This window comes from Podarcis melisellensis (genome assembly GCF_964234715.1).
Source record: "Podarcis melisellensis genome assembly, chromosome: 1".
NCBI classification, from domain to species: domain Eukaryota; kingdom Metazoa; phylum Chordata; class Lepidosauria; order Squamata; family Lacertidae; genus Podarcis; species Podarcis melisellensis.
The window spans coordinates 61,275,909-61,295,118 of record NC_138528.1 but is presented as its reverse complement, the minus strand read 5'-3'; the positions used below and the strand labels follow the sequence as shown (position 1 = coordinate 61,295,118).

The 19,210-nt window shown below is 42.6% G+C and overlaps 1 protein-coding gene across 2 annotated transcripts in view; it reads right to left on the bottom strand.

Moving 5' to 3' along the window:
* ANO3 (anoctamin 3) overlaps window positions 1-19,210 on the bottom strand; it is a 232,421-nt gene that overhangs the window by 200,756 nt on the left and 12,455 nt on the right. The window lies entirely within an intron of this gene.

Sequence of the window (19,210 nt, the reverse complement as noted above, 5' to 3'; positions counted from 1 at the left end):
AGTTTCATGCATACTAGTATTACGACTAGCACAACAGGACTTCTCCCCTCTCCCCTCATGCCACCCCCAAATCTGCTCTGGAGGGTTGAGGGAACCCACAAAATAGATTCAGTGGGTGCACAGAAGTAGGGGAGGGGGGAAATAACCTATAGTGCAAGGAGAAATCCTTGTGCTAATGGAACAATCTGCTTAGTGCTACAATCCAATGAGTCCAGCATCCTACTTCCTACAGTGACCAACCAAATGCCTATGGGAAGTCCATAAGGAGCTCATGAATACAATAGCCCCTTCCTGGTGTCATTCTCTGGTGACTGGTATCTGAAGACATGCCTTATAAAACCACTGGGGCCTTGTCCTCCATGAGTTTCTGTTATCCCCTTTTAAAGGTGGATAAACTTGATAACCATTGCTAAATCGAGTTGGCGTGAATTCCAAAGTTTAACTGGGCACTATGTGAACAATGCTGCACTCAGTGGGGCAGAGCCAGAGAGCCAACCTTCTGACACCTGCATCACAATGTCAGGATCACTTAATTCCAGAGTTCTTAAGCACAGAGCGTGTATGTGCACATGCATGCTTCTGGATTTCTAGAAAGCAGCACTGGTCATAATGGTGTTTAGCACTCTACAGCACTCCAAATACTATCACTTGGTTGCTTTAGTGCAAAATCGCCAGACTCCGTTTATGCCCAATATCAAAACTGTGGTGAGTGAATTTTAGTTTCTGCAGTAAGACTCTCTATATACTTCTTTAATAAAAATGAAATCAAGGTACTTTCTCCCCTTCTCCATACACCTATTTATTTATCCTTCTGTAGAAAATTGAGATTCTCCTGCAGAAACAAAGGATTTCTGCTGAATCAGACCAAAGGTCTATATATAGTCTAACATCCTGTTCCTGCAGTGGCCAACAAGACGCCTATGCAAAGTCCACCAGCCAGACCAGAGCTCAGTTTTCTGATTCTGAATTTAATTATTTTTATTGGATAAAAGCAAATGCTATATTTAATGTAAGGCTACAAATTATTAATAACTATGATCCAGTTAAGGTTGAAAAGGGAATTCATAATATTTCCAAAATACATCATTCCGACCATATTGCTCTTGACAAAGTCTAACAGCAGCCAATCCTCATTTTGAAACATGTTGTCAACATATAACAGAAGGCACTTCCAAATGTAATGAAATCAGGTTAAATGGGAGGTTGCAATGCCAGTTTTACGGATTAAATTGGTCAGCACAGGCAAACGGGGATGATGTGGCCTGCCCTGGGGAAATCTGATGAGGTTTACAGTGTTAAGAGAAGGAACAATGCATGTGAGGTAATCTCGATGTGACTCATCTTGAATGGTATTACAGTAAATGGAGAAGCCTGTACTGGCCTTATCTAAAGACCAGGTCTGATTCTGCTCAAGGAATCACAAGGGAATGGAAAACCGCACGGGAACGCATCTAAAGGAAATTCTGTCATCTGGAGGGAATCATGTCAGGTTCGAGCTAGGCATGATACACAGTAGCATCTAACTTTCTGTCAATGTTTTCTTTTAACAGGGGTGTCAACCTCTTTTTAAACTAAAGGCAGGGGCAGCCAATGAACTGGCTAGCTAGGCAAAACTGCTGGCCACCACCATGTGGAGGAATCATTAGGTGTGATTCCCACCCACATCTTGACACATGAGGAACTGGTGGTGGAGGCAGTGTGTTAAGACCACTGTTGCTGACTGGAGAGTCAACACGCGGTCTGTATCTACACCAGTGAATAAAATGACAAGAGTATCCACATCCTCTGCCCAGAGGGCGCTGTTGAGCAGAAACATTGTCCAAGGGAGGGGAAGTGATATCATTCCTCTGCTCAAACTCACAGGCTTTGGGAAGCTGTTTCGTGATTTGTTTGTTTGTTTTAAACATATAAGGGAAAGTACAGACAACTGTGTGTCATACCTAGTTTAGCTCTCAAAGACTGAATTGGCTCGGCTGGAAAAGCTCAAGCCTTTCCCATAAAATGTTTGCTTTCCACAGAAATCGTTATACCAGAGCATTCTGTACCGTGACAAAAAGCAGATAATTTTATGGAGAAACTTTCCAAACTGTTTAAAGTTTGCGAAGCCCAGGTTTATAAGGTTAACCCCAGGGTTTACACAAAGCACAAACTGTTAAGTTTATTCATGTCTTCCTTTTTAAAAGACTCGGCATAAAAGCCTTGCAGTTTATTTCACCGGCAGGGATAGCATCTTCCCAACCTTTAACCCAAAGCGTGTGCTGCAAAGGAAGGAGCCCGTTTTGCCACATAAAACTATTTTTTGAGCAAGTGGAAATGTAGGCAGAATCAAACCTAGTGGCTTTGTCATTTTAACTTTGCACTCGGAAGCAAACATGGCCAAGCTTCTGGGCTTAAAACAAAATGAAACCTCTCCTCCTTATTCAATTTAACATGCTTCTGACATGAACATTTCATAGATATTAAAATATACATTGACTCTTGGGCTTAGCAATGCACGTAAAGAAATGGTTTGCACTTTTGGAGAAAATCAGTGGATTTTTTATTCGTTTCTTTAAAAAGTTACCAGAAACTGTGGAGACCCCATGGAGAGAAGGAAGACTGATGATGGCAGACAATAAAAGCAAAAGAAAATCTGCCATTCTAAACATCCCCTTGCCATGCAACCTTAATATGATAGGAAAAAGCAACATAACTGCATAGATTTTGTATTGCTTGCTATGGTGTAACTAAGCTGATATTGGTTATAATTATTAATATACAACATTACTGTTATTATTCTCCTTATCCAAACTCAAGAAATTCTAAGCCTTCTCATAATCAAGATGATGCACACATGTTCACTTGAAGATGGCAAAGTGTGGCAGCATGTTAAAAAGTGTTCAGCAGGTGGCAGCAGTCAGTACTGGAGTTTCAGCTGCAAATAGCTTATATGCCCTCAGTTTTGCTTGCCAAAGTGAAATTGTCTCATTGATGCACAAAATCCCAGAGGAAAGCAGTTTGTCTAAACACCCAAACTTAAGGCTCTGTGTCATCTTCTGGTGTATTCTGCAAATACTAGTGTGATCTCCCAACTGATCAGCTCTCTCCAGTGGGTTTGATACACTCTAAAACATTTCTAAATCATCAGAGCAGGTTGTGGAATAAGTAGCAACATACATGTCACTGGGTTAAACTAGGGCCACAATTTTATTACAGAGATCTGCAACAAAGGTGAAACTGAAGCAAAGGTGGAGAAACTCTTGAGCTTGAGAGAGAGGATCCTCCTACCTTCACTAGTTATAGGTGAGCTCTACCTGAGGAGCATTCCTTTGTCTGCTTCTGAATCTTTACAGCCGCACCTTTACATATGGTGAGGAAGGTTTGCTTGCATCACACTACAGGGAGATGGGTTAAATACTCCTTCCCCACATGCCATGGTTCTTCCCAACCCCCTCCACACACAGGACCACTATTTAAAAATAGGTACACAAATTTTACTCATACATTTCATGCATCATCTAATTTGGCCCTGAGACTAGGGAATGTTGTTATTCCATGGTGCTTGTATATAACACAACTTTGCATGGTGTTTTCTTCTGCATTATTATTTCTGGTAGTATTAAATCTAAAAGAGAAAGAGAGATGCAGAAAGCGCTACCATAAAATGAACTTTGGGCAAAATAACTGCCCATTGTATTAAATCTTTGAGGGTGGGGTAAAGGAATCCAAAATGTCACATAGATTTAAATAATGAATAGAAAAATAGCAAAAGAATAGAGGAAAATGAGTAGCATAGAATATGATAACATGTTAGGAGTCTCTGTTCCTCGTTGCTGGTAATGAGTTTTACTATTATTACCAAATATTTGCTGAATAACTATTATTATCAACAAAAATACAGCCTGTGAGGATGTGGTGTCCCTCTTCCAGTTCTGGAGAAAGAGCATGTTTATCATAGGAATAAACAAAAGACATTTTTGCTGCAATATCCCATTGACTTGGCCTAAAATTAGAGCAATGGTTTTCAGACTTTCTTCCTGGGAGACCCTGGGGTTTTTAGAAGTGTATCAGGAATTTCTCTATAAGAAGATCTGTACTGGTGGACCAGTGTCCTTGAAGGGTAGCTTGCACAATGATGGGGTGACGGTGCTCACCTGACCTCCTAATAGCTGAGTCTTTGCTGTTTACTAGTAGGGAGACGAGGGGATTGACTCTGCCAATATGTTTGCACTGATCCAACCTACCTGCTCCTCATACCCCGCCCCCTCCTTCCCCCAAAGCAGCAGTGATTCAGCTGTCAAGAGGTTGGGTGAGCACCACCACTCCACCCTGCCATCCACTATTGTTCTTAAGCACTACAAGTGCCAAGACAGTCATGGAAGGATGATGTTCCATGTATCAGTGCTAGCCAAGGTGGGGGTATCTTTTCTTCCTGGGGATCCTGGGACTTGTAGCTCTGTCCCAATTCCCTCTCACCACTGATGGTGCTCACTTCTCCCTCAATGCAATTTTCATTTCATTTTTTATTTTTTTTTGCCTTAGCAAAAGGAAATGAAACCAGCCCCAGAGGCCACTGTCACTCAGGCATTTAAATATTCTCAGGCGGAGCAGAAGGCTCAAGGAATACCCTGGAGCCCCAGTGCTTGCCCACTGTTCTGCTTAGATGACTTACTGTGTGTGCAGAAACCTGCCCTCTTGAAAGTTTTCTAAAGCCATGAAGGAGGCTTCCATTTTTCTTCCTAATTTACAGGCTGCCTTTGGATGTCTGTAGAATTTCAGCCAGCATGGTTTCAAGCTTACCTCACCACTGCAAGTATATATTAAAGATATTATCTAGCTTTCTGCATCTTCCCCAGGTGCCCATGCTTTCACTTAAATTACAACATCTTTCCCTGGTGTTTAATTAAAGCATGGGAATCTAGGTGAGCCAGCTCCTGAGCATCTGAGATTAGTGTGCTCACTGATCGTCTGTAAGGGAAGTTCCTTTCACCTTTGTTTGAAGAAAATCCACACACCAATTTCTTTCAAAGTAAAAAGACACCACTTAAAATAATTAACAATGAACAGCTGTCAGTGGCACATTAGGCACCTTTTCCCCTTTCCCATGTTTGCAGAAAAGCCCAGGAAATGTTGTTTTGGGTCTTCTAGGAAGTGCAGATGCTGGGGAAGGCTGCAGAATGAGGACCACTGGGGTGAGTGAGTATTTGCAGAATGAGGGAAAACACACACGTGAGCAACTTGGCCACCTTGAAAGTGAGGCAGCAAAACCCCTGCACCCTACTGATAAGAATTTCAGCAAAAATTTCCCAACCTGATCTCTACTGGAGACCAGAGCTATGTGTGCCACAGGCTTGTTACGCACATGCTAGGGGTATCCTGCTGCATCCTTGTGGCCATTGCCAGTGCTGAAGTACGTCTTGAGTACCTGTTCAATCAGCTTCTGCTCATGGAACAGGGAAAGGGAGTTGTCAACTCACCCTTGGCTTTAGGCAGAAAAATGTGTTGGGCCTTATCATTTATCCATGATTGGGTTTCACTGTGTAATCCTAAAATGCTGCAAAATCTAGATTTCTTACTTTTCTAAGGTATTACTTTCATCCACTTGGGAACTTTTTTCATGAATACTTTAGGAACTCTACTGGCAATTGCTGGTGAGATTATTTAAGAAATGCATTTATGGAAACTCATACATAGAAAATGTCAGACATTTTTATCAGGTTGGTATGTGTTTTGCATTTGTTTTGTTCTTGCTGTCAATTATATAATTAAGGTTTTATGTTTTCCACCCTGAAATGCTTGGATTAGAGTGAATGACAGGTATTTTAAATATATAAATATAAACAGCAATGCACTGTACTCTCAGTGGCCTTCTATAGGGAGGTACATGATCCATGCATATGGGGAAATTTTCTTCTGATTCAAAGGGAAGGGAAACACCTGTAGCTGAGCTCTATTTGGTCTATCAGAACAGCTCGATTTCAGCTTTGTTTACAATTCACTACAACTTTCATCAATACACTATGACTGGCCTCAATAAGAATGTATTTGTATTCATGAATTTTCAATCAATATTTCACTTTTATCCACAAAGTTAATGAAGTTCAAATGAAAACAAAACACCACTTGTTTTGGTAGATTTTCCCCTCCCCCACCACATACACACTTGCAAGTTCTTATATTATACACTGAACTTGGAGTTAGTCTCATTATATGACAAATGACCAATAATAATATAGCTTCCAATATGAGTCTTCACTTCCATTTTCTGCTTTTTAAAGGAACCTGGTAATAAACTCATTTGATGCGAGCTGTAGCCTCCGGGAAGTTTATTTTCCCTCTGACAACTGTATACAAGGATTAAACCTAATCCCATTAGAGATTCAAGACTGATTGTAGGAATGAGAGTCTGCTTTGTCTCATGCTTGTTGGTGAGAGTAAACAAAACAATATACTATTCACAGGGTCCTCACTGTCAAATACCAACAACTCATTACTCTTTCTGACATAAGGGAGAGTACTGGAGTTGATAAGGAAATGCAAAGACGATCCAGTTGCATGGCAGGCAGTATGCAAAGCAGCCAGCCACAGAACCCCATGCCTTTTGAATAAGCAAAATATAGGTGTCAATCAGGAGGGAGAAGGGTGCAGGATCTCGGTCAGAGTCCTGGAGAATCTGCTCTGTTGGAGACACCATGAGGAAAAACAACTGGACATGACAACAATATATGGGAATGCTTCCACTGATAGAATGTTTTCTGTAGCATGGCATCTGTTATATAATTCCGATTACTTCAGGCTTTTCCTTATCTTTATAAGGAATTTCTGAGAAGTGGATGTTCTATTTTGCTGAATCCACATGGCAAGGGGTGTGTAGCACAGATCCCAATGCCTGGTCATTCTGAAGGGTTGACACACAATAGGGCAATCTTGTGTATGCCAGGACCTAGGCCACAGTAAGGTAAAGGTAAAGGCACCCCAGACCGTTAGGTCCGCTCATGGATGACTCTGGGGTTGCGGCTCTCATCTCACTTTACTGGCCAAGGGAGCTGGTGTTTCTTCGCAGACAGCAACTGGGTCATGTGGCCAAAATGACTAAGCCGCTTCTGGTGAACCAGAGCAGCACACAGAAATGCCGTTTACCTTTCTGCCAGAGTGGTACCTATTTATCTACTTGCACTTCGTGCTTTCGAGCTGTTAGGTTGGCAGAAGCTGGGACCAAGCAACGGGAGCTCACCGCATCGTGGGGATTCGAACCGCCAACCTTCTGATCGGCAAGCCCTAGGCTCTGTGGTTTAACCCACAGTGCCACCCATGCCACAGTAGCCAGAGGTAAATGGTAGCTGTGGGGAAAGTCACCACACTATAGCTCCAAATCATAGGGTGAGTTGTTCTGAAATGGTCAAAAGCAGGTAGCATTCCATGGTAGATATAACACAGGAGTGGGGGGGCATTTTTCATTTCAAGGGGCACATTTTCTTCAGGACAATTTTCTTGAGACCACTGCCATGAATGGGCAGGGCCAGAAATAAAAGCATATTAACACTGGGATCAAACAGAGAGATTTATTGGAATTTAAAAGGCTAATACACAATGTATCATTTTGTTGTTGTGTAATGCTTACTGTTTGCAACTAAATATTTTAAAACCTAGTTCTGCAAGTAAGGCTTTAAAAACTAATTTCTTGTGGTGAAGGGAAGCTATTTCTACACAAGAGTCAGAACAGAAACTTCCACTGTACCATATCTAATACACCAAGCCCACGAATGGTCAGTAATGTGAATTTGCTGCCATACCAAAGGTGCAATTTCTTTCATCCTCCACTATAAGCATTCTTGAACAAATATGTATGTCATAGTCGCCAAAGCGGTTTTCAAACACTTTCCTGTTGCATGTTGGTGGCAATGTGAACAGCTTTGATCAACGTTAGCCATCCTAAAAAGCAGGGGACCTGTGAAAATGTCACATTCTAGCTGAAAATTATGGCACGCTATTACAGTATGTAAATGAAAGGCTTGAGATAGAAAATAGTTTTTAGCAGAATTGAAGGTGGTCTTATTCTGTTTAAGAGGACTATGTTTCTAGCTTTCTTGTGGTACCAGACTGAATGAAACTAACCAGTAGAAGATTCAGGACAGATAAACGGAAGCATTTTTAACACAGTGGGTATTCATGAAACTGGATGTCCAAAGGTGTGGCTATTAGTGTTGATGGCCTCAGAAGGGGATTAAGCAAATGCAAGGTGGAGAAGGCTCTCAATGGCACAATAATCAGTGCTATTTTTTTATAGAAAAAGAGGTGCCAAAACTCACTTCAGATGCCTCTATTGTTCTCTTATAATAGCAATGGTGCCCATCTGAGAGGTGCCGGAACTCAGTTCTGGCGAGTTCTGGCTGAGGAAAAAGGCCTGGTCATGATGGCAGCATACTAGGGTTGCTATATTTCTAAAAGTGAAAATCTGGACACAAAAGTTGTTGAGCTATTTTTTTGGGCAGAATTGATTGAGCTATTTGGGGGGAAATTCACCCAAAACTCCAAACACTTCTGACATCAGCTGCCATACGCCCTCTTCTCCCAGACATCCTCCCCCCCATTTTCAACAATCCCCCCCACCAACCTGGATGCTATTTCTGATGAATGAATCCTGGATATGGGTGGGCAGGAAATTCTGGAGGCATGGCAACCCTACTGTATGCCATCTCCCGTTTTCTGAGTCAGCAGATATGTACACATTACGAGCTTAAAACACAGTTGAGTTGTTCTTTGTCTCATTTCAAAACTGGGTGTTTTTTGGGGGGCGGATGTGCATCAAAACACAGTATTTCATAAGAAGTGCAGGATAGCTACAGGATAGACATGGATTGTGGCTAGTGTTGTGCATATACCGCTTCCCAAATCAGCAGTGGGAGCACCCTGGCTTCAGAATAAATGGGAGTGACTACACAGCCAGCATGCTGCCTCAATATTAGCTACTGGGGAGTAATAGCAGGAGAATGCTTGCCACCTTCATGGCTCTTTTGTGGGTTCCCAGTGGCATCTGATTGGCTACTCCTGGAAACGGGATGCTGTACTAGAGAGGCCTTTCAACTGACCTAGGAGGGCTCTCTTTCTGTTTTTGTGACTTGGATATCTCAAGTTCTTGTAATCTGGATGGTTGGGTATTGTAACAGAAAGTAAAGGGTGGGGCAGGTCTATTCTTTGAGGCTCCTCACCTGAGATTCTTTGCTGAGGCTCTTTTCACTGCCCCTCCTCTGAGACTCTGGGATACAAAACTGGGAAAACAAAGCTACCTTCAAAATGCCAGACTTTCAAAGAAGCTTAGCTCTGAGAAGTGATGGGAGATAAAATGACAGCTCTCCTATTGTTGATTTTCTGCTCCCAGGGTGGCCCTGCAATTGCTTTCATGTCAAGCAGAGCAAAATATTCTATATTACTAAGAGATTTGAATCAGGAAGCTCATCCACTGTGGTGTATCTGACAAAAGTACCTGCCACGACGGAGAATGATTTGAATTTCACTGCTTATTTGCTTCCTCTCCTTTTTTTTGGAGAGCCTATTTTTCTTACTGCCATATTTACAAAAAAGAAAAAAGGATGTTAAGCTTCATTGCCTTGCAATGAACCTTTGCTATAAATATTTGCACCGTGTAGAATACTGACATTCACTTTATCCTCTCTGGATAGAACATAAATGTGGATTTCAACCAAGTAAAATCAGGGTGGCCAGCCTGCAAATTAAACAGGCCATTGACAATGTTCTAGTTTCTCAGTCTTCCTATTATATGTTCATATTTAAAGTTTAACTGAATGGGCATAATTACTGTTGCAATGCAAAAATGATTACCAATAAATCATGATAAGAGGTATTTTATTGCCAATGTATGATTGCAAGTAAATTATCCTTTAAAATGGGGGGGGAAAGTCGCTGGGAAGCTTGTTTAAGATGTTGCATATTTCATGCGTAGAATTTCTGGCAGTGCTCTGCATTCTAATTCCAACTGAATTTGCTAAATTAAAAAAGAGAATTAACATTTCATTTAAAAAATCCACACTCAGAGTTGCATTATGTGCACTGTGTTATTCAAGCAACAATATATTTCCATTTGCATTCTGATTTTCATTTCAAGGCTACTGTAGTTGCTTTTCATGCTTTCAAGACTCTCCAAGTTTGTAGGAGCAGAAGTGATTCTTGTCACCTTGCCAGCTTTGATGCTATCTAAAAAGGTAAAGGGACCCCTGACAATTAGGTCCAGTCGCGGATGACTCTGGGGTTGCGGCGCTCATCTCGCTTTATTAGCCGAGGGAGCCGGCGTACAGCTTCCAGGTCACGTGGCCAGCATGACTAAGCTGCTTCTGGCGAACCAGAGCAGTGCACGGAAATGCTGTTTACCTTCCCGCTGGAGTGGTCCCTATTTATCTACTTGCACTTTGACATGCTTTCGAACTGCTAGGTGGGCAGGAGCAGGGACCGAGCAACGGGAACTCACCCCGTCGCGGGGATTCGAACTGCTGACCTTCTGATCAGCAAGCCCTAGGCTCTATGGTTTAACACACAGCGCCACCCGTGTCCCTTTAATGCTATCTAGACAGCCATAAAATTAGCAGCCAGTGGTGTTTGCAACAAAACTGCATGTTTCCTTAGACTTCCTCCTCCCTCCCCCCTCCCCGAGGAACAGACCTGACAGGCACTTAGCCATCAAGTTTCCTATTGGGGGGAATTTTCCCTGATCTTACGGACACAGCAGAACACAACACTGACCCATAGCACTGGACTTTGCAGAGGTTTTACATTGTGCGCTCCAGAATACAGTATAGCTAAATCCTGCCTCCCAGCATGACAACTGGGTGTGTTGTAATCCCTCTGATATTTATTTATAGTAACCATTTTCATAATTTGCATGCCATCTTCCAGAGTTTATAAGGGGAGACAGTCTCTGCCTTCAAGAATTTACAATCTAAATTAGACAAATATAGAATGGGGAGATTAACAAAGGAAGCTGAGGTTAGGCAAAAGGAAGCAAGACTTGTTCTAGCTAGTGGAGACAGTCAAGTTACTGCTTATGCACCATAGGAACCCGTAGGAATTCTAAGAGAGAGATAATACAAAGTTCTCATTGTCTTTACTATATTTATAGATCTGGCTTTCTGCTAATAATGCACATTGATATTGGCTTGAAATACACAGGACACAAAAGGGAAAGGGGGAATGGGAGGGAAAGAGTCAGTGTGGTATGCTGGTTAGAGTGTCAGACTATAACCTGAGAGACCAGGATTCAAATTTGCAAATTCTGAGCCCAGATGGTGACTGGATGATCTACAGTATACCTGAAGGAGCGTCTCCACCCCCATCGTTTGGCCCAGACACTGAGGTCCAGCACCGAGGGCCTTCTGGCAGTTCCCTCACTGCGAGAAGCAAAGTTACAGGGAACCAGGCAGAGGGTCTTCCCAGTAGTGGCTCCCGCCCTGTGGTTTACCGGTAATTAGCCAAAAGCCTGGGAGAAGAGGAATGTTTTCGCCTGGCACCTAAATATATGTAACGAAGGCACTAGGTGAGCCTCTCTGAAGAGAGCATTCCACAAGCAGAGAACCGCTGCAGAAAAGGCCAATTCTTGTGTTGCCACCCTCCAGACCTCTAATAGAGGAGGCACATGAAGAAGGGTCTCAGATGATGATCACAGGGTCCAGGTTGGTTCATAATGGGTAGAGGCGGTCCTATAAACTAACATGGCTATTTAACACAATCAGGTGATTCACACTTTGCTGTAAGCTGGATCTTTTATTTGAAGAAGTGCTACCAGCATGAGTTTGACCAAACTGCGGGAGGCAGTGGAAGACAGGAGTGACTGGCATGCTCTGGTCCATGGGGTCACGAAGAGTCGGACATGACTAAACAACAACAACAATTTTGTACGTATTACCTGATCCATAGCACTAAAACATGGATTGCCACTCTATACCTCATAAAAATACTATTTCTGAGAATGAGCAATGCTAGCCTAGGGCAACATGATTGGAATGTCGAAAGAAACAGCCTTCTGACAGTGATCAAAGAACATAAGAAGATCCATGCTGGATCAAGCCAGTGTCCATCTGGATGGCCAAGAGAACCACATAAAGAGGATCATGCTAAAACAACAAAGGGACATACACTATCCGAAGTGGCAACCTAAAAGGCAAAGAAGATTGTGAGCTTGTTGTCTTCTTTGGCATATTGGCATATTTTGCTGGATGCTGGGGATACGTGATAATAACTCTATTTCCTCTGATGAAATGTCATAGTCCACAGAGCCCAAGCTGTTTATGCAGAAGTTCCAGTAAGCCTTTGAGTGTCTCATACTTCCTTCCTTAGTGGTCTCTGTGAACTCTGTGTTCTTTTGAAAATGAACACTGGAAGAGAAAAATATACTAAAATACATTCGTTCCATCGTCTGGATAAATTAATCCAAAGGACAAGGACAGCTCAGTCCCCAGAAAGAGAGAAAAATGCAGTAAACACTTATGGGCATTCCACTGCCACTTTGAAGGCCGAGAATAGTCTGAGAGGATGTTTTCCTTCATGTTTACATCTTGACATTCTGGTTATCATTCAGATATATATTTGTCACAATCAGATGCTTTAATTACAAAGCTGATTCTGTCCTCTTCATGTTTACTTTGTATACGAAAGTAAACCATGGATGAATCAGGTGCGCTGAAGATTTCATATGTTCCTCTAGTGGTTTCTGAAGTATTGTTCATCCCGCTACCACAAAGGGGGCAACCAAGACACTCCCTATAGGGGATCTGCAAACTATCTTAACTCTGGCTGAGAAGTAATGGGGTGGAATGGAGTAGCAGAGTCACTGCTACACCCATAGCCCCTGTCAAGGGTGCCAACTTGAATAAGCCCCACCCTGCAAAATCAATCACAAGATGTGGCACACACAAACCATTTGAATGGCAACAAGCATCAACCTTGTAGGCCTTAAAAAAATCTAAGGTGCAGATGATATTGACTATTGGGCTATTTCACCTATGTGATACCTATAGAGGCAATCATATATATATATATATAGAGAGAGAGAGAGAGAGAGAGAGAGAGAGATATCATCTATCTATCTATCTATCATCTATCATCTATCATCTATCTATCTATCATCTATCTATCTATCTATCTATCTATCTATCATCTATCTATCTATCTATCTATCTATCTATATAGATAGATATATGATCAATGGTTGCAATTGGCCAATGAAGTATAGGATCCAGCTATGTGATTTACTGAGTCAGTAATGACCACTCCCCACATTAAATGGGGGGCACCCTTTGCGTGGTCATGCACAGCCCCCTGGACCCTATTTGGCTGGGATACCTGATACCTGGAAGTCTCTGCCCACCTCAGCCAGTTGCCCAATCCCACCTGGGGAGGCGTTGCTAAATGGGGGTGGGCATGTAGTGGTGACCCATGTCCCCCTTCTCTTTGCGGAGGTGATCCCAGGGTTCCCCGTTAAAGGGGTTGTTTTGAGGGGAGGCTTTGGTCGTATGCCTAGAGGTTGTCATTGCTCTCCCCTGCGGCGGCGGAGTAACAGGGGTGGGCTCTGTCTGCTTGAATATGTTCTCCAGAGCCAGCCCATCCCCCCCGCACACTATGGATAACCCTGATGTTCCCAGATCCCTGACGGGACTGGGAGGGATAAACATCCAATGCCTGAGCCAAGGTCTACCCGCATCTGAAACATAATAAAATTGTGGCCAATTTTAATCCCATAGCAAGTTGTCTTGAGTCGTTATTCCACACAGGAGCTGCCCAGGGTTTGGGGGACTCCGCCTGTCCACAGAATAAAACATTCCAAAAAGTGTGGTCTATAATTACAAAGAGCTCCATGGTCTAAATCAAAACAATTACAGGTTTTTATATCTAAAACAAAGATAAAAAGTGGCCTTGGACTGTACATGCAGACACTTGCACAGACCTGTGGCTCCTGAATGCTCCAGAGCCACTGTATTTGTATATAAAATAAAATTAGATCAAGTGACAAAGATGTAGTCTTGATCATTTTGGCCCCTGTACACTTTTAGCTTATGCAATATTTTTTTCAAGAAGTACGTAGGTATTAGGTAACTTGTGCTAAAAGGTATTTTTATCACTTTACAAGCTACATTACCAAGATCACTAAACCAAAACATTTCATAACAGAGAGGCCGTAAATGGAAAGGTCCCCTAATTCAGTCTTCACTCTACAAATCACTCTTCACAAGGAGATTTACAAACACCCACACCCATTCCAGAGGGAGACTGCAGAAGAACTAAACATAAACAAAAAGGAGACTTTTATATATGAGAATAAACAATTCTAACCTTGGGCTTCCCTTGGCTTTTCCTTTGTTTCAGCAACACAATTCCTGTCCTGACCACATGGTCTGAAAGTTCGGATCAGGTTCTGGCTGTGCGCAGGCCTATGGAGACCAGATGACAGCTACCTCTGAACCTGGCGCCTTGGAAATGTCAGGCAGGGAGAGGCTGGTACCTGGTGTTTAGCAGTCAAGCTCAGGTGAGAAAGAGGAACTGCAGAGGGATCCGAAAAAGCTAGATGAAACAGCTTAAACATCACATTGATCCGAGTAGACACCATGTGACGAAACTCACCCTGTTAGCAGCTTTGAAGGCAGGCCTAGTTTGGTCTGAGCAACAAGGACTCAGCTTGTTGCTAGGGAAGTTCACATGACTTTCCCACTCCTATGATGAATAAAATGTTTGTGTGGTGTGACAGGGGTGAAGGGAATACAGTCATACCTCGGGTTACAGACGCTTCAGGTTGCGCGTTTTCGGGTTACGGACGTGCCGAAACCCAGAAGTACCGGAATGGGTTACCTCCGGGTTTCAGCACTCACGCATGCGCAGAAGCACTAAATTTCGCTTTGTGCATGCGCAGAAGTGCTGAATCACAACCCGCAAATGAGCTGTGGGTTGCGGACACTGCGGGTTGCGAGCGTGCCTCCCATTCGCAACCCGAGTGTCCACTACAGTCCCAGCATGCAGCAGGAATTCTTTGCTATCGTGCATACATTTGGCTGGTGTGGGAAAGAGCTAAATGTGCATATGGTTGTGAGGGCTTTATGAGCGTACATCACTTTTTCATAATGTGCAGAAGACAGAGAAACATTTCTACAGCACGAGGTTGTGCCAGGGGTACAACATAGGCATGCATCACTTGGGGCTAGCCCAGGTGGGTTTGCGACCTCCTCCCATGCCCCTTGAATGCACAGGCGACTGTATAAATCTCCATATGTTCCCATTACAGTTTAATTGGCTTTTTGCCACCTTACCTTTAGCCTCTTCTCATTCTTTCCCCCTGAACCTTCATGCCCTGTGTGTTTCTCACTAACAGAGTAGGAGCTTTGCCAGTTAGACACGGCTGACTTTCAAGGAAACGACAACAACTTCTGAGTGATTAAATCTGCTTTATCTAAGAATACTTTGGAATGAAATTCATCAGGGCCACCATGTGTTTTAAGAAACAAAGTTCTTGTGGCATGAAAATACAAAGACAAACAAAGTTAATGATAAGCATAGTATTTGTGGCCTAAATTTATATTTAATATTTTGCAAGCCTATTTAATATTCATAAAGAATGCGTTGGCAGGTCGCTTACTGCTGAATATTCTTATCTTTTCTCCCATGGGGAAAAAATGCAGGTTGGACTGGAGATCATTTTCAGCAGAAAAACCACCAGCAAATTCCACTGGCTTGACACTCTGTGATGAAAGACTCCCTTTTGCTCTTCCCGAAAGCAATTCCAATCAATTCCTTTGGGAAAGCTGTGGTTCTAATGTCATGAGAAACATAAAGAATTCTCTCTGTTCATTATTTTCCATGCTTTGGGTAATTTGATAATCTCTGACATGCCCCCCTTTCTAGTCACCCCCAACATTTTAGATTTAGTTTATAGAGAGGATGCTCCAGTCTCGTGATCATCTCTGCACTCTTTCCAGTTCTATGGAATTTGCCTTGTTCACATTGTAGATGTTTATTCCAACCTTGTTCCTGATGCAGATCTTCACTCACCCTTCCTTCCCTGGTGGGACAGGGGCATTTTGGGGTGCACCTCAGGTCTTGGCCCAGCCCTGCCAATAAGCTGAAAGATAGGGAGGGGTGAACTCTTCTCTGGCTCAGATGAAAATCCAAGTTCAATAAGGATTCAGGAGCCATAATTTTAGATTCACAACTGGAAGTGAACATGATGAATCCCAAGGGTTCTTGCTGGCCTCAGAGCTACATCAGTACTTGTTAGTTCCCACTGGTTCAGACAATATTAATGTGCATATGAAATTGACAGTTGTTGTCCTAATGAACATTACCTTATGAGTAGCCAGATGTTTTGGACTATAGTTTACATCAGCCATAGACAGGCTGGCCAATGGTCCCAGATGATGGGATTGGTAATCCACAGTATATGGCTGAAACCACATTGGCTAGCGCTCTTCTACACAGGCACTGAACATAATTTGCCATTTTGTTTCTAATTCAACTGGTTTGGAAATGTTCCTTCTGTAGTTCTTTGCAGTACATTTTCATTTTCATCTCCTTAATATTTTAGTGCTATCAGGAGGTTTACTATATCACCACTTATTCCTGACCATTTATTAAATAGCACCAGACCCAATACAGAGCCCTGAAAAATATCAATGCTTATGTTCCTTTCATTTTGAGAACTCCTTATTTATTCCTGCCCTCTACTTTGTTCTTTAAACTGTCCTCTTCTGCCATGACAGTGTTGATACAGAGTAGAAAATACGACGTGTAATGCTCATTTATGACATTCTCTTCCAATGCCACCTTGTTAAAATTGCACCGTTGAATCCAGTTCCTTTCACAGAATACAGAGTGCATTGAGAGGTAGGTTACATTGCAAAATTCAGGGCAGTTGACCTGAAATGGTCCGGCTATTTTTTTCGGTCTTGCAAAACAAAGTGAACATCAGATAAACAAAAGACTAATTAACAACATTTATATAAATGTACAATTCCTGGTGATATGATGTCAAAGTGAATGGCATTCATAGTAAATTAGCATTGTGCAAGCAAACATGGAGACTAACAGGCAGCCAAATTCTCATTTAAAAAAATATTTAGATTTTCCAAGCATCTTTCAGATTCCTTTTTATTTAGAACATTTGGCTTCCTATATATTTCAAATATGTGTGTATATACTACCTGCCCTTCCCGCTTCTGATGCTGCTGCTGTGAGTGGCAAGGCCAGGGAGTCTCATCTGTGGCAGCGGTATGTTATGATTGCTCCATAAACTGGGATTAAGACCCTTCTTTTTTTGTTCAGCCACAAAGTTGGATTAATTGGTTCAAATAATTTATTAAGTGCCCGATTCAACTAAATAGCTTAACTGGTGGGAGCTAGCACAATGACTCTGGCTAGTGCAACAAAACTTTCTGCTCTCTCCATCCCCAGGACTCTGGCAGGTTGGATGAACCCCCAGAACAGAATGCAGGGGAAAGAGCGGGGAGATCGTTTTGTCTGGCAAACAGACCTACTTGAGCTGATGGAACAATCACCTTAGCCTGATGTTGAATTGCACCCTAATAACTGAACATTTCATCAGAGGTGGGGAAGAAGATTGGAGACAAGGCCCTGCTTGCTCTTTACAAGACAACAGGCAGAGGCTTATCTCCAGTCTTAGCACAGTGGGGGGTCACAGCTCTAAGATCAGACATAAGCACCTGCTGCTGCATTTTACCATCAAAGAACAAGCAGAGCCTTATCTCAGATTGAAGCATAACATACCATATGCCATTAGGTTAAAGGTAAACAGACCCCTGAACGTTAGGTCCAGTCGTGACCGACTCTGGGGTTGTGGCGCTCATCTCGCTTTATTGGCCGAGGGAGCCGGCATACAGCTTCCAGGTCATATGGCCAGCATGACTAAGCCGTTTCTGGCAAACCAGAGCAGCACACGGAAACGCCGTTTACCTTACCACCAGAGTGGTACCTATTTATCTATTTGCACTTTGACGTGCTTTCGAACTGCTAAGTTGGAAGGAGCAGGGACCGAGCAACGGGAGCTCACCCCATCGCGGGGATTTGAACTGCCGACTTTCTGATCGGCAAGTCCTAGGCTCTGTGGTTTAACCCACGGCGCCACCCACATCCATGTCATTAGGTTACTGGCCTGAAATTGCCTTGTGGGTGCAATTCAGAGTTCTGGTGGGCCTGATTAGAACTACAGGCCATAGGTTCCTCACAGCTGCATTTCATAAGTGCAGAACCCGTTTCTCTTTGGTCAATGGAGTTTTGTTATAATCAGTTCTAATTTGGAGAAGTGTGGAAACTGAAGGATTCTAATGTTCATATTAATCCAGAAGTATGAATCATATTGTCTCCCATAAAAAAAATGTGTATTGAATGAAATCTTTGAGCACCCCTAGTCAGTATACCATAGAACTGTAGCATCAAAGAGTTGGAAGGATCCAAAAGGTCTTGTCATGAGCGCGGGCCACCCACCCACCAACCCCTCAGAACAAACATGCTTGATCCTTCCAGACCTTCATGTGCCACAAATAGATGTGTTTCAGAAGGTGCCAAGCCACAAAAGTCCAAAGAAAACCATAAAATTGACATTGACCTGGGGAACATCAGCTGATCTTGGGAAAAATTCCTTCCTGACACCAAATATGGTGATCAATCAGACTCAAGAAATGATGAGCAATCCCATCTGCCGAGGCTTCCCAAGGGAAATTTGTCTGGAGGACAAATCCCCATTGGCCAACATCTTATACCTGGTTGTCACGGTCCCCTGACAAAGTGAGAGGGAAACCAACACTACGTGGGATGGAAAATTTCTACTAAGTGGGACTTTAGCAGCTGGAAATGACACTGGATGAAACTGATCTAAAGCATATAAGATAACCATGAGCACACATGCTTTTCATGATGGTCTTTGTTAACTTGTAGGAAGCGGCTCTGAAGCAACATCTATCTATATCTATCTATATCTATCATCTATCTATCTATCTATCTATCATCTATCTATATCTAATCTATCATCTATCTAGCTAGCTATCATCTATCATCTATCATCTATCTATCTATCTATCTGTCTGTCTGTCTGTCTGTCTGTCTGTCTGTCTGTCTGTCTGTCTATCTATCTATCATCTATCATCTATCTATCTATCTATCTATCTATCATCTATCTATCTATCTATCTATCTAATCTATCATCTATCATCTATCTATCTACTTT